This window comes from Miniopterus schreibersii (genome assembly GCF_964146895.1).
Source record: "Miniopterus schreibersii genome assembly, chromosome: X".
NCBI classification, from domain to species: Eukaryota; Metazoa; Chordata; class Mammalia; order Chiroptera; family Miniopteridae; genus Miniopterus; species Miniopterus schreibersii.
This window is the reverse complement of record NC_138104.1, coordinates 85,731,148-85,744,816: the sequence shown is the minus strand read 5'-3', so window position 1 is coordinate 85,744,816 and position 13,669 is coordinate 85,731,148.

Genomic DNA, 13,669 nt, shown 5'->3' with positions numbered 1-13,669 from the left:
TAACAATTGCAATTATATTTTTATATGTCTATATTTTTTACAGAGAGGAAGAGGGAATATTTTCTTTAAAAATTTAGCTATACAATGTGTCGGCAGAGCAAAGATGGCTGTACTCTAATAAGAGACAGAGTGCTCTTACTCCTAGCCAGGGACTGGATTTACAGCTAAAATACAGCTCAGTGAGCTTGGAAATACAAGTATAGCTGATTGGATATATTTTGTCTAAGGAACACTGAAGAAACAACATAGAGACTGATAAGAGAGGAGGTCACAGAAAGGAGCCCCCCCCCCCCGTCCCCCCGGAGCCAGTGCTGGGCTGCAAGGCCTGAGGGTTAGAGGCTGCAAAGCTCCCTCCCCTTGGGAGTGTGGACTGGCATCCAAACACAGGGATCTCAAGCTAAGCAGTGATAGATCATGCAGCTTCTGGTGGAGAGATCCAGGGGAACAGTCTGCCTGCGAGGTGGGGTCTGTACCTTCCTAGTGACAGAACGAGCCCAAGGGGGGCCGCTCTGGCAGGAGAGATTCACTGCGGTCTCTGACTGCTGGGAAGGCTGTGCTGAGGTGTGTGGTTCTAGAATAAAAAGAGGCTTGTGGGCTGCACCAAACAATGACAGAAAGGGACCCTCTGCTTCCCTGTAAGGCACTGTACAGAGACCCAGGAAGCATCTAAACTGTGTGGTGTGGGGAAGGGGAAGGGGCCCTCTTACTGCCAGAGAGAGGCTGGAGATGCCGGCAGGGCAGGGATTTTTGACCTGCACTGAAGCGAGCTTGGATCATGAGCAGAGCTGGGAATCTCGGCCCCAACTTTACTGAGATCAGCTGTATGGGAGACCTGTATGAGGTTGACTTTGTAATCCCTCCTGTTTGGACTAGAGGCACAAGGATGCCAGGTCCTCACAAAGCAGGTTCTCTGTTTGTTTGTTTCTCTATGTTTTTGATTTTTGGACAGCATCCCAAAGCATCCACTGGGAAGGCTTATATTGGGGAGACAGGCTAGTGAGAGCTGGCCTTCATGTCTGCAATGTGGAGAGGCTAAACTGAGTGCGCTGTGAGTTCGGCCAGCCAGAACTGGGAAAGGAGGGGTGAAGTACATCTACCTCTCCTGTAGGCCAGGAGCACCTCCCCAACAAGAAAAGGGCTGGATCAGCTCTGTGAAGCCCCAGATACCCCCGCTGGGCACAATTTGGTCGGGACAGGGAGAACAGCTCAGAGGAGGACATTCTAAGAGTAAGACTCTCAGGGACTATTGTTTGAGACCAAGTGGGAGGCAACATGCTCACCAAAGTCTCTTTTGATTAATCCCACTAGACCAGACCAGCTGAAACTGCCCATGCATAAAAGGCAACAGGCTGTATCCAACCTGAACCTGCATCAGGACATTTTAGGGGGGAATTAGAGTTGGAGGATATGGTGGAGACTGAGGAGTTGGCTTTGAAGCAGAGGTTCACCTCCCCTCAGTGAGTGCCTGACAGTGAAATCTCTAAGTAAGGGACCCTCTAGCCCTAGTTACACTAGCCCGCCTGCACCCTAAAGACTCTCTTCAGGGATAGAGAACCCATTTAAAGAAATAATGACACAGAACTTCCCTAAACTGCTGAAGGAAAATGACACACAAATTCAGGAAGCACAGAGGATACCAATCAAGAGGGACCCAGAGACCCACTCCAAGACACATCATAATTAAAATGCCAACATTAGAGAAAGACAGTTACTAACCTACAAGGGAGCTCCCATAAGGCTGCCAGCTGATTTCTCAACAGAAACACTTCAGGACAGAAAGGAATGGCATAAAAGAAAGATATAAAAAGCAAGGATCTGAGACCAGGAGCACTATCCAGCAAGGTTATCATTCAAAATAAATGGTGAAATAAAGAGCTTTCCAGACAAAAAAAGGCTAAAGCAGTTTATTACCACCAAACCAGAATTGCTTGAAACGTTAAAGGGGCAGCTTTAATAACAAAAAGAAATATATACTGAGAGAAACATTGGCATAAAAAATAAAAATGGTGCCCTAGCAGGTTTGGCTCAGTGGTTAGAGCATTGGCCTGTGGGCTGAGGGTCCTGGGTCTGATTCCAGCCAAGGGCACATAACTTGTTTGCAGGCTCAATCCCCAGCCCTGGACAGGGCCCATGCGGGAGGTGACCAACCGATGTGTCTTTCTCACATCGATGTTTCTCTCTCTCTCTTTCCCTCTCCCTCCCTCCTTCACTTTCACTCTCTCTGAAAAGCAATGAAAAAAATATCCTCAGGGGAGGATTTTTTTTTTTTTAATTAAAAATTGAACTGTCACTTGACCCAGCAATCCCACTGTTAGCAATATATCCTAAGAAGCCTGAAACACCAATCAGAAAGAATATATGCACCCTTATGTTCATATCAGTGTTATTTATAATAACTAAGATCTGGAAACAGCTCAAGTGCCCACCAGTCGATGAGTGGATTAAAAAAAGTGGTACATTTACACAATGGAATACTATGCAGCTTTAAAAAGAAGGACCTCTTCCCTTTTGAAACAGCATGGAGGAACCAGGAAAGTATTATGCTATGCAAAACAAGCTAGTCAGAGAAAGACATGTATCACATGATCTCACTTATATGTGGAATCTAATGAACAAAACAAACTGATGAACAAAACAGATCCAGAAACATTGAAACATGCAAGACTGACATATTTCAGAGGGAAGAGGTGCGGGGAGGGAAGAGATTAAACAAAGTACTTATATGCATATATGCATAGCCCATGGACAAACAATAGTGCAGGGAAGGCCTGGGGAGCAGGCAGGAGCGGGGTTGAGGGGGTCTATGGGGGACAGAAATGGGGACATCCGTAATACTTTCAACAATAAAGATTTTAAAAATTAGCTATATTCTACTATCAAGATTTTTCTTGTAGACAGAACCTGGACAATATATTTAAAAGGAAGGAACTAAAAACTAGAATACATCAGAAATAGGTATCACCAAAGATTTTTTTTTATGTCTTTTTTGATTTCAGAGAGAGGAAGGGAGAGGGAGAGAGAGATAGAAACATTGATGATGAGAGAGTCATTGATTCACTGCCTCCTGCACGCCCCCTGCTGGGGATCGAGCTGGTAACCCGGGCCTGTGCCCTGACGGGAAATTGAACCTCGATCTCCTGGATCCTAGGTCGACGCTCAACCCCTGAGACACGCCAGCCGGACACCAAAGATTTAATTCAGTCAGAATGAAGAAGTACTTGAGCTAGCCTATTTAAATTAGAAACAGACATGTGGGAGGTAGAAGGTACAGTCAAAAGATCTCAAGAGAGATTGAAATTTTCCATTAAATATTTACTCTACACTGGCACTATAGAGAACTTGCATTGTACTGATAGGAGCACAGTTTAATGGATCCATTAATCAGTGGGTTATGTATAGAGGCCAATCAGGACACTAATAAGAGTAAACAGTAAAAACCATACAAAGTTAAAGTATTATAACAAAAATCAATCAATCAAAATTACCATAAATAAATATAACAAAATGTCTCTTCTTTCTATAGGATTTAGTGAATCTAGTAAGGCTTCAAATTACAATTCAAAAATAAGTCAATGTATGAAAGCTTAAGTGATGTGGGTTACAATACTGCTCTTCAGTGCATTCAACTGGGCTCTTAGTGGTCAAGAAATAGTTCATTCTACTTTCAAAATGAGTCCGTTATTAATAAAGTGTAGTTTGCATGCACAGTTACAACCTAGGTCTGTAAGTATAGTAGGTTTGAAGAATTCTGACTTACTCAAAGTAATTATGTAAGGGAAAATTAAGAGCAACACCTTTCAAGCTGAATTTTTTAAAGTGGTGATTTTTGTAGTATTCAGGTGATGATTTCTTTGCAAAGCTTTCCCTTTTGGAGATAAAATCTGGGAGAATCTTGGAGGAAGATAAAGGGTTAAGATATGTATCCATTGGCTCTATATGTGGTTGCCTTCGGTCAAATATAAGTGATTGGGTTTCTTGTAGAGAATATGTCTTTAAGCAACATTCCCTGTGCTTATTCCCCTGCTCATATACTAACCTCAGTATCAACCATTTGATTTCATTGGGATCCAATTTTTTTTTAATAGAAATATATTATGTAAAAAGTTCATAATCCACTGAAATTGCAATTTACTAAATCATACCCTGGTGACTCAAAGAGTCAATATAGCTTTCCACAGTATCTAATATACCACAAGGGATTAGTTTATGCCCCTGATGAAACCAATTGAGTATTATGTAAAATTCTAGATATTGTTTGCTTATGTAGTCTAATCAGTTTCTTATAAAGTTCCTTTAGTAAATAAATGAATCAAAATCTAAGTCTTTTAACTAAGAAAAGACATTTCTACCAATTTTTAAAATGGGAAAGAAATATGCATTAAATTTCAATTATATATATGTAGATACATATTATAGATTACAATGAGAAAAATTTTTGGTCTTTGTTCCCATTTCCTGGCACAGAGCTCCTAAAACTCTGAGAATTTCCTAAGTGATAAGGGGGATAAGAACATTTTCTGTTCTAGTGAGGCGACTCTTGGTGAGCCTCTAAATAGTTTCAGGATGAGAGCTGGCCTCAGAAAGATCAAACTTTGATTGGAAGCTTGGAACTTCCAGGCCCCACGACTATTGCCACCGCTCCACCACCAACCTCCAAGGAGTAGAGAGGGGCTGAAGACTGAGTTAATAATCAATGGCCTCAATAATGCCCATGTAATGAATCCTCCATAAAACCCCCTAAATGACGGAGTTCAAGGAGCTTCTGAATTGGTGAAATAATCCATGAGCTGGAAGAATGGCACATCCCCAACTCCACGGGACAGAGGCTCCTGAACTCAGGACCCTTCCAGGCCTTATCCTATGTACCTCACATCTGGCTGCTCATTTGTATTGTTTATAACAAACTGTAATAGTAAATATAACTTTTTCTTGAGTTACGTGAGTCATTCTAGCAAATTATCAAACTTGTGGGAGTTGTGAGAACCCTCAATTTAGCACCCAAGTTGGACATAAAAGTGGATTATCCAAGTACCCAATACTTGTGACTGGCACCTGAAGCAGAGGACAGTCTTGTGGGACTGAGCCCTTATACCTGTGGAATCTGATACTAACAGCAGGTAGTCAGTGTCACAATTGAACTGTAGTACACCTAGTTGCTTTATATCTATGTCTATAAATACATTATAATATTTTAAAGCATGTAGACCTGAGAATTAAGATCCATAAATTGGGATTTGAGACTTAATGGTCCTAAAACTTGTACTAAAATAATCAAATTGTTCTGTACTAGTATGTAGTTAATTTAGATACTTTGTTTTGGGATGAAATAGAATCAGAATATTAGCATTGGAAGGACCTTAGAAGGCCATAGAGAATAACCTGTTTTACAAATGAAGGTACAGAAATTAAAAAGGTTAAGTAACTTGTTCAACTTCATATTGTTAGAATCATAAAAACTGGAAATAGAATTAAATTAACTCTCAATATAGAATTCTATATTTCACCATTCTACATTGCTTTCTATTAAGATGTATAATATATTTTAGAATAGTGCTAGTTTCATTAATTAATAATCAGTTAAAAAATATAATATCCAAATCAATGCCCAAAATTAACCAAAAAGTTTTCCAGTCAAGATGACAGAGCAAGTACACACTCTTTCCCCTTTTCTTCTTAAAACTCCATTAAACAACAACAAAGGGATAGAAAAATATAAAATCCCAAAACAACAGAGAGAATAGAAGAAAAGAGATTTCTGTGAGTTCCTGCTAGATGGGATGCCATGGGCAAATGAAGTAAGGTAGAGGGAGCAAAAATCTAGAATATGCATGGAAGGTAACATAGCCAAAGAGATTTACAGTGCATAATAAAGCACCAACATTTGAAATGCCAGAAATATTGATTAGCAGAAAGACAGAAATTCAAAGTCTTCTCTTACTACTTCCTGACTCCCACATGGAGTATGGAGTAACAAGTTGGACAGATATACAGATGCAAAACCTCTTGCATGTACAGAGTGCCAAAAATAGTCAATTAAAATTGATATAAAGGATTGACTACCTCATAAAAGGGGTGATTGCTCTCTCAATCCATTCAATTATTTGCAGGAAAACATTGAATAAAACAGATAAAATTAAGAATAATACAATTGAATTTTTGCATCAGGATAGTAATTTCTTTGCAAAGAGGTAGGCGTGGCTATTTCATGAAGGTAATTTTTGTTACTAGGTGGTTCTGTGAAGGTTTACTTACTTTGCATGCATTTTTAATTAACAAAAACCAACATTATTTTCTGTCCCTGTGTTAAACAACACTGGGATCAGGCATACTTTCTTTCCCTATGTTCAGTTGTACTGATAGCAAAGAAAACTACTTTAGCTCGTGCGCCAAGAAACACCACTCCTCAAAGGTAAAACTGTGAGCCAGCTAGAAAGCTCTTCTATCAAGATTAACAGCTTGCTCATCAAGACTATTTCAAGCCCTTGTCTCACCGTGTTTACCAATTGAAAGCTATTATGTTATAAACTGTGCCCGCTTATAGCCAATTCCCCACATTGCAAGACCTGGCTTCAAATCATTCACCCCAGGCCCCAAAACCCCATAAATATTCGTTCCTAATTTCCCCACTTTGAGATACTGCTAACTGTCTGTCAAAATGTTCTCCCTTACTTCAGTAAATCTAATAAACTTAGACTTGCTTGATTAACACGTATTTCTGGTGGTCTTTTTGGGAGTCAGTCCTAGACAGAATACTCAAAGAAAGTCTTCTGACATGTTCTCAGTCACTGAATAGACATCCCTTAAGTGGTTGGCACATGGTAGGGATGCTAGTGGGATTTAAGGGACTTGATCATAAATATGAGCTCTCAGTCTAGCATGAGGTACATGTTAGAATCAATCATTTCCAGACATGGGGATCTTGTTAATCAAGTGTTTTTTTTCTTGTTTTTTTCTTTTATGCTGGACCTGACTCTGACTTAAAGGCAAAATTTACATCTTGGAATTAACTGACCAGATATCAGAGGAAGTTTGGAAGATTGGTTCAGCTTGAAGTTTATCAGCTTGTATTCAAAATCCATTTGCTTTTTTTCAGAACATAGTGGCACTAATTAAGAAGAGTGGGGCATATAATTTTAGACATTTTTGTAGTCATGGAGATATATTTTTGTTGATTCATCCAGTTCAGCTTGGTATGCAATGCTGAAATGATTGGCTAATTTGTGATGTAGCCTGAGGTCATAGAAGAGAACATACTCCATTGATCCATAACAAATAATTCAATCTCATCACTGTTAAGTTTAAACCAATTGGACCAATCTCTCTAGGATAAGTCCATATTTCAGGCCTGAGTGCATGAGTTTTCATTGTAGTTCCAGAAATAGTGTAGCCTCCTAGGAAAACTGCAAAACAGAGCTGAGATCATTGGAGTGATTTTTTAAAAAGTCACCCTTCTACCCTACACCAATTCTAGTTTGCCCACCATTAAAATGGATAACCAGACTTCAATTTTAGGTTAGAAATTCTTCCTGTGGCTTTTCCTAACCAGAATAAGTATTCAAAAGTTGAAAATGATGATGATATTTGAGCAGAGGTGAAAGTAGATGGACCACAAATTTAGAATAGAAAAATGAAAAATATGAATTTTTTGAACTAAAACTCTCTTCATGTGCAAAGACGACTACCATGATTATTATCAGGGAAAATTTTCGACAGAAAATATGATAACCTTGTCTATCAAGAATACAGAAATCTTTGTTGTTGAATCCCAAGATACTTTATTACATTACCTTGAAAATTACAGTATTTATGTCCATTATTTCACAGCTTTGCCTTTAAATGCTGTAGTGCCACCCATAAAAGGTCAATTTTGGATGTCCCATCATTACTGCAGATCGAATAAGTAGGCATGAAATAGAAATATGTCATATATTCTCACATAAAATCTAAAATACAAATATTTGAATGCTCTTGTGTTCCCTGATGGTATTTCCAACCAAAAAATTATAATTATTGAATGAGAGTGTGAACTAGAAGGCTAAATTATCCTCATATATATTTTCATTGGAGGTCTTTATCATCTATTTGTTACTGGACTTATACTAGACTTAACCTACTCTTAGGATATAGAAAATAAAAGAGGCTGGCAAAGAGAAACAAAATCTGTCCATCAATCTAGAAAGATGTTGACATGAGTTGGGCACATCAAGAAACGTTGAATTCGATCCATAAATTTTTTGAACTAGATTATCTCAAAAACAGGCCCAAGAGAGATCGGTGGGAGTTAATAAGTAAAATGTTTCTCTATGCAATAAATTCATTCTTCACTATATGTGTTCTCATGTTTACCAGCCTTTTGCATGGAACATATGCCCCCCCGCCCCCAGGAGGGAAATAGGTCTTATGCATAACTGAGCAATCAAATCCTCTGCTAGAGATATTGCTAAAAATGCACTGCATTTATAAAGAAGAAATGTGGGGTTCTCGATGACAAAATCTATGTGTGGGCATATGAAAAAGAGAGAGAGAGATGGAGAAGTCCAGAAGAAGGAAAAGAGAAAGAAACAAATGAAGAGAAATATTGAAAAAGAAAGGCGGGTAGACAGGTTTAGAAAGTGTTTAGAATTTTCCTGTCTCCCAGCTTGTCAGTGGTAGAACTGAAATTTAAATTCAGGTCTGATGCCAACGTCATGAACCCATACAGCCTGTAGAATTTTTATCACCAGTATATTTCCAAAGCAAATTATTCCTTCTATTACTCCCTCTCCCTGAAGTTATAATTTTCCTTAGGTTTCTGCAATTTTATATATTTATGAAACTATTATATATTATTAATCAAATATTCATATACATGTTAGATAAGTAGACATCACTTTTTTTACATGAGCTAAATGTTCTTAAAGTTTGAATGTCTTTTTAGCAGATTCCTTAAAATAATACTTCTGAATTATTTCTGTTATTCACATTCTTTGATATTAATATACCATATTTCATAAGGCTTCCAATCACTCATTACACAGACTTAAAATCATTGATGATCTACTAAATGTTTATTGAAATCCAATTAGTAATTTAAATAGTGCTTCACCGGTTTACAAAGATTGCCCCATCTGTTATGATGGCATTAAAATGTGTTTTACATTGTAATTAGCATCAATAAAGTAAGGAGTAAACTTTTTTCATGTATCATGATGAAGATTATATAAATTTTAATGTCAATGAAATGTAAATATTAATATTTTAAGTTTGGTCATGGAGTTTATTGTCAACACTAAATGTATTGTATGTATTCAAACTTGTTGATAATTCCCTGCCAGATTTTAGATATAGCACATTATCAAAAAGTGGTCACCTGTGCTTAGAAGATACATATTCATTTATTCACTCATTCATTAATTCAGCACCTACTAAGCATACTTCTTGGTGCTGGTTTTACAGTGATAAATCAAACAGAATGGGACCATATACCCTTTTGGCACTGAACAAATAAATACTTAGCTCTTGGTAAGTGCCATAAAGAAGAAAAAAGTTTATGGGAACCTGGGGGCTATTTAATATCTTTAATGACCGACAAATCAGATTAGGCCAATGAACAGCAAAGTTCATTTTGGAGCAGCGTCTTCACAGTGACCTGCTGGGCAGTTTCCTGCTCATGGAGACGTCTGAGGGGCCTCAGGAGTGAAGGTGCAGAGTCTGAGCAGCAGTGGTCCACTCAGGGGGCTTAGAATATAGGACCTTCACTAACCCTGCTAGAATTTCCTTAAAAGCACACCGTAGCATGCTGTGTAGTATCCAAAACTTAATCACATAAAATGTGGTGTCAGAGTATTGTGAGTTTAAAATAGTTTCAAACAGCCTGAACTGTCAAGAGCCCAAAAGGACAGAGAATGAGGCTTATACTTCTATCGACATAAGAAACGTCCAATCCTGTAGAGAATTTTTGACTTTATTTGAGCCAAACTGATCACAATGACCAGGAAGCAACATCTGAAGGATTGAGAAAATGCTCCAGAGAAGGGCAGTTTTGGAGCTTATTTTATACATTACAATCAAAGGAGACGTAAGGGGGTTACAGGAAATTCATGTAGGGTGTTTAGGGAGGCGGGAGACAGCAAAGTGGGAAAGTCTGAGACACTGGATACCCAGTAAGACAGAGAGACAAATACTTTGACATCGGTGGGTACAGGGTAGTTCACTACGAACATTTCCAGCACACAGAGATGGCATTCTGGAAACAGGGTAACAATGCGGGGTTCTGTGGCTCGTGCTCTGGTGCGGTGGGTGTACCCTGAGAGGTCCAGAAAAGGGGTATTACTCTGACATTCCAAGGGTATGTTATCTTAGATGCAAAAAGTCAACCGACAGGCTCACTTAAGGTAAAGGTTGACCAAGGGAGCACCAGGCCTAGGACGTGACTGCCGCCATGGCCCGCTTTTAGTTAGGATTTTTTACTTTGAGACCATCCTGTGTGGTTACTTAGGGTCTGAGTTTGCAAGGCCCGCCATGCAGGCCTCCCCTGAGACTGTCAGCTTTAGCACGTGGCCCCTTTTTTGTACACACTTCACATAACTAACTGTACACTGAACTCAGAAATTCCCCTCAAATCAGGTAGTTATCGCTTCCTAATCCTCTCATGATCCCCATTCCCAGTACGATAATTTTCCAAGCTACATTTAAGATCAGGTTATGGACAAACGACAGAGGTTGGGGGTGACACTCATCAGTCATGTTATGTCCATAACATTCTATTTCAATATTTTAACATATGACATACATTTATGTTGAAACAAAGATGACCTCCTTGGGAATTCTCTTTGCTTCTAACATGATTTTCAGGATCAACACATAAAGGCAGTTATAATGTATAGGGTGTCCCAAAAAAATGGACACACACACTTTGAATAATTATAAAAGCAGTGTTTATTAAAATACATCTCATTCTCAAAATTGAGCTATCAGCTGTGTATACATTTTTTTGAGACACCTTATATCTTCTTAGAAGTTATCTGTTCTTTCAACAAATTTCTTATGTGACCTGATTTTTGTATCTCAGCTATCTTCTCTTTCTAATATATTCTCCTTAGTAATGATGTCAAATATTGATATAAAGCTCCTGATCCAGATATTGCTCTAAGAGGTTTCTGTATGTTAACTTAATTTCCCAAAAATCCTATAAAGTAGATTCTGTTATCCCACTTTATAGATGAAAAACTGAGGCATCAAGAGGTTAAGTGCATTGCTTAAGGCAATGCAACTGGTAACTCAGAACTAAGAAACAAATCCGGGAAGAACAGCTGCATAGTCTGTGCTTTGATAAAATGTCCAGAATCACACTTAAAATGTCAATGGTTTTAATTGCTTGACATTTATATATTATTTATGTATATATTTATTTGTAGTTTACACATTGTCTCTATCTGGATGGATGGATGAAAATACATGGCTTTTTTTCTAAACCTAATATGGGTAAATTGCCAAAGCATAGGCTAAAATTATGATGGCTTTATTTTAGCTCAAGTTTCATTCGCTGTTAATCCACAAGGGAGAAAACCCCCCACTAAAATCCAGAGTTTGTTATACACATCCTTTTGAAAAGAAGGGGGCAGGAAGAAGGGCAAGAGGGGGAGGAGGGAAAAGAAACAAACTAGCAAACTAAGTAAAAATGGAAAAACCTCAGGAACATTTGCTATAAACTTCCTCTCTTTTATCTTGTAGATAGACCAGGAACTTAAGGTTTTTCATGATACAAAGGATGGGGGAGAAAGAGTCGCAGGCATATCTAAAATCCGAAGAGGGAGTGGAGAAGCCTTAGCAGCTGGGCAGCCCGGGTTCCCTAAGGCTGTGGGTGTGCAAAGGCCCTGAGGCACACAGCCCTCGTCCGCCCACCGCCTGGCCCCAAAGCCCCAGATGAAGGTCAGCTCCTCCAGGGCCTTGGCAAAAAATAAAAAAAGGAGCCCAAGAGGAGATCCGTGAGGCTGTCAGAGAAACCTGCTCCTGCAAAAGTGGAAAAGCCAAAATAGGCAGCAGGAAAGGATAGATCTGCAGCCCCCAAAAGAAAGTGCAAATGAAAGGCAAAAGGGGAGCGAATGGAAAACAGGCCCAAGGGGCCAACCAGGAACCTAAAGATCTACCTGCTGAAAATGGAGAAATTCAAAACCAGGAGAGTCCAGCCTCAGGTGAAGCAGGAGAGAAAGAAGCCAAGTCTGGCGAATGTCAGACACCGTGTCTCATGAGTGGTCCCTGTCCCCCTTCTTGGACAATCCAGACGAATAGCTTTATCAACTGTTTTGTGAACGCAAGTTGTTCAGTAGCTCTAGAAACATTTTTAAGAAGGAGGGAATTCCACCTCATTCCATTTTTTAAAGTGTAAATGCTTTTTTTAAAGAGGTGAGATTATTTATTGGTGGCTTATGTTTTGGTACAACCAGAACACAGTGGCACATTGCATATGGGAGGCTGTGATTGCCTTGGGTGTCAGCTTAAGGTTCCATAGAGGAGAGTAGTTTTTATATCCTATGATACAAAGCATAATAAATGGCAATTTGCAGTCAGTCGTGCATTTTATACGTCTTGAAGATTTTTAATTACTTCTGTTCCCATGTTTTTGGTAGACCTGTTTTCTAAAGAAAATCACTCCTTGAGCTTGGCTCTCCCTGTCAGGATTTTGTGCACTCTGTAACATCTTTGGTGTGGTAGTCCAGTTTCCCTAACAACTTTGTTAAGGTGTTGTGAAAGATTGAAAATTTGTTTATGTAGTATATATGATATTAAATTGTGAATTAGTAGGACTTTGATGTAACAGGGTATAAACATATGAAGCTATTGGCACTCGATACTCTCTTAAGGAAGATTAGCCTCCACGTTTTAAGCTGGAAAGTCTCTGGAATAACTGTTTAGGAAAAAAATCACAGCTACGTGACTTGACATTTTTGGTACTTATGTTAAGAATTGTGTACAAATTGAAACGTCTGTGGATTTATCCTCAAAACAACCAATAAAATCTCAATTATGAAATAAAATAAAATCAGAAGATGGAAAGAATTTGTAAGTTACCTATCTGTAGCTTACTAAATTAGCAAATATTGACACTTCAGCTGAAACTTGGGTAAGCAAAGAGCTTCTGAGGGTGGAGCACATCCACATGTTCCGTGCTTTTTGAAGCTCACTGTAGATATGCATTTTCAGAACTCTCTCCTAAGCATTTTTCAGCACAGGAAAATCTTGCTATGAAGCACTTTATTAAAATATCAATTTACCTCTTCTGAGATTCTAAGCCTATGTCCCATATTCTTAACAATATATAGTGAACTTTCATTATAACAGACAAAGCCCATAAATAGTAGTAGTTGTCCTTATTTTCCAATACAGTATCTGAATTAGGTGAGAGTTTGCTAGAACAATGCTTGTTTAATGAGTTCTGTTATCTCTTAGTAGGTAATTTTACCTCTGCTCCCACCAAGGTCATAAAGGAAATGTCATTTTGAAGGAAGGTTTACTGCACATTTATAATAACTGATTATAAAATCCTATGTTGAGCAATGTCTTGTTTAGTTCCTGTTTAAAAATGAACAATTATTGCTTACAACTGAGTATGATGTAAATAAGAGGGACTGGGGAGGGGTGTGGGATGGGGTGGAATGGGTCATTGGGGAGAAAAAGGGACATCTGTAAT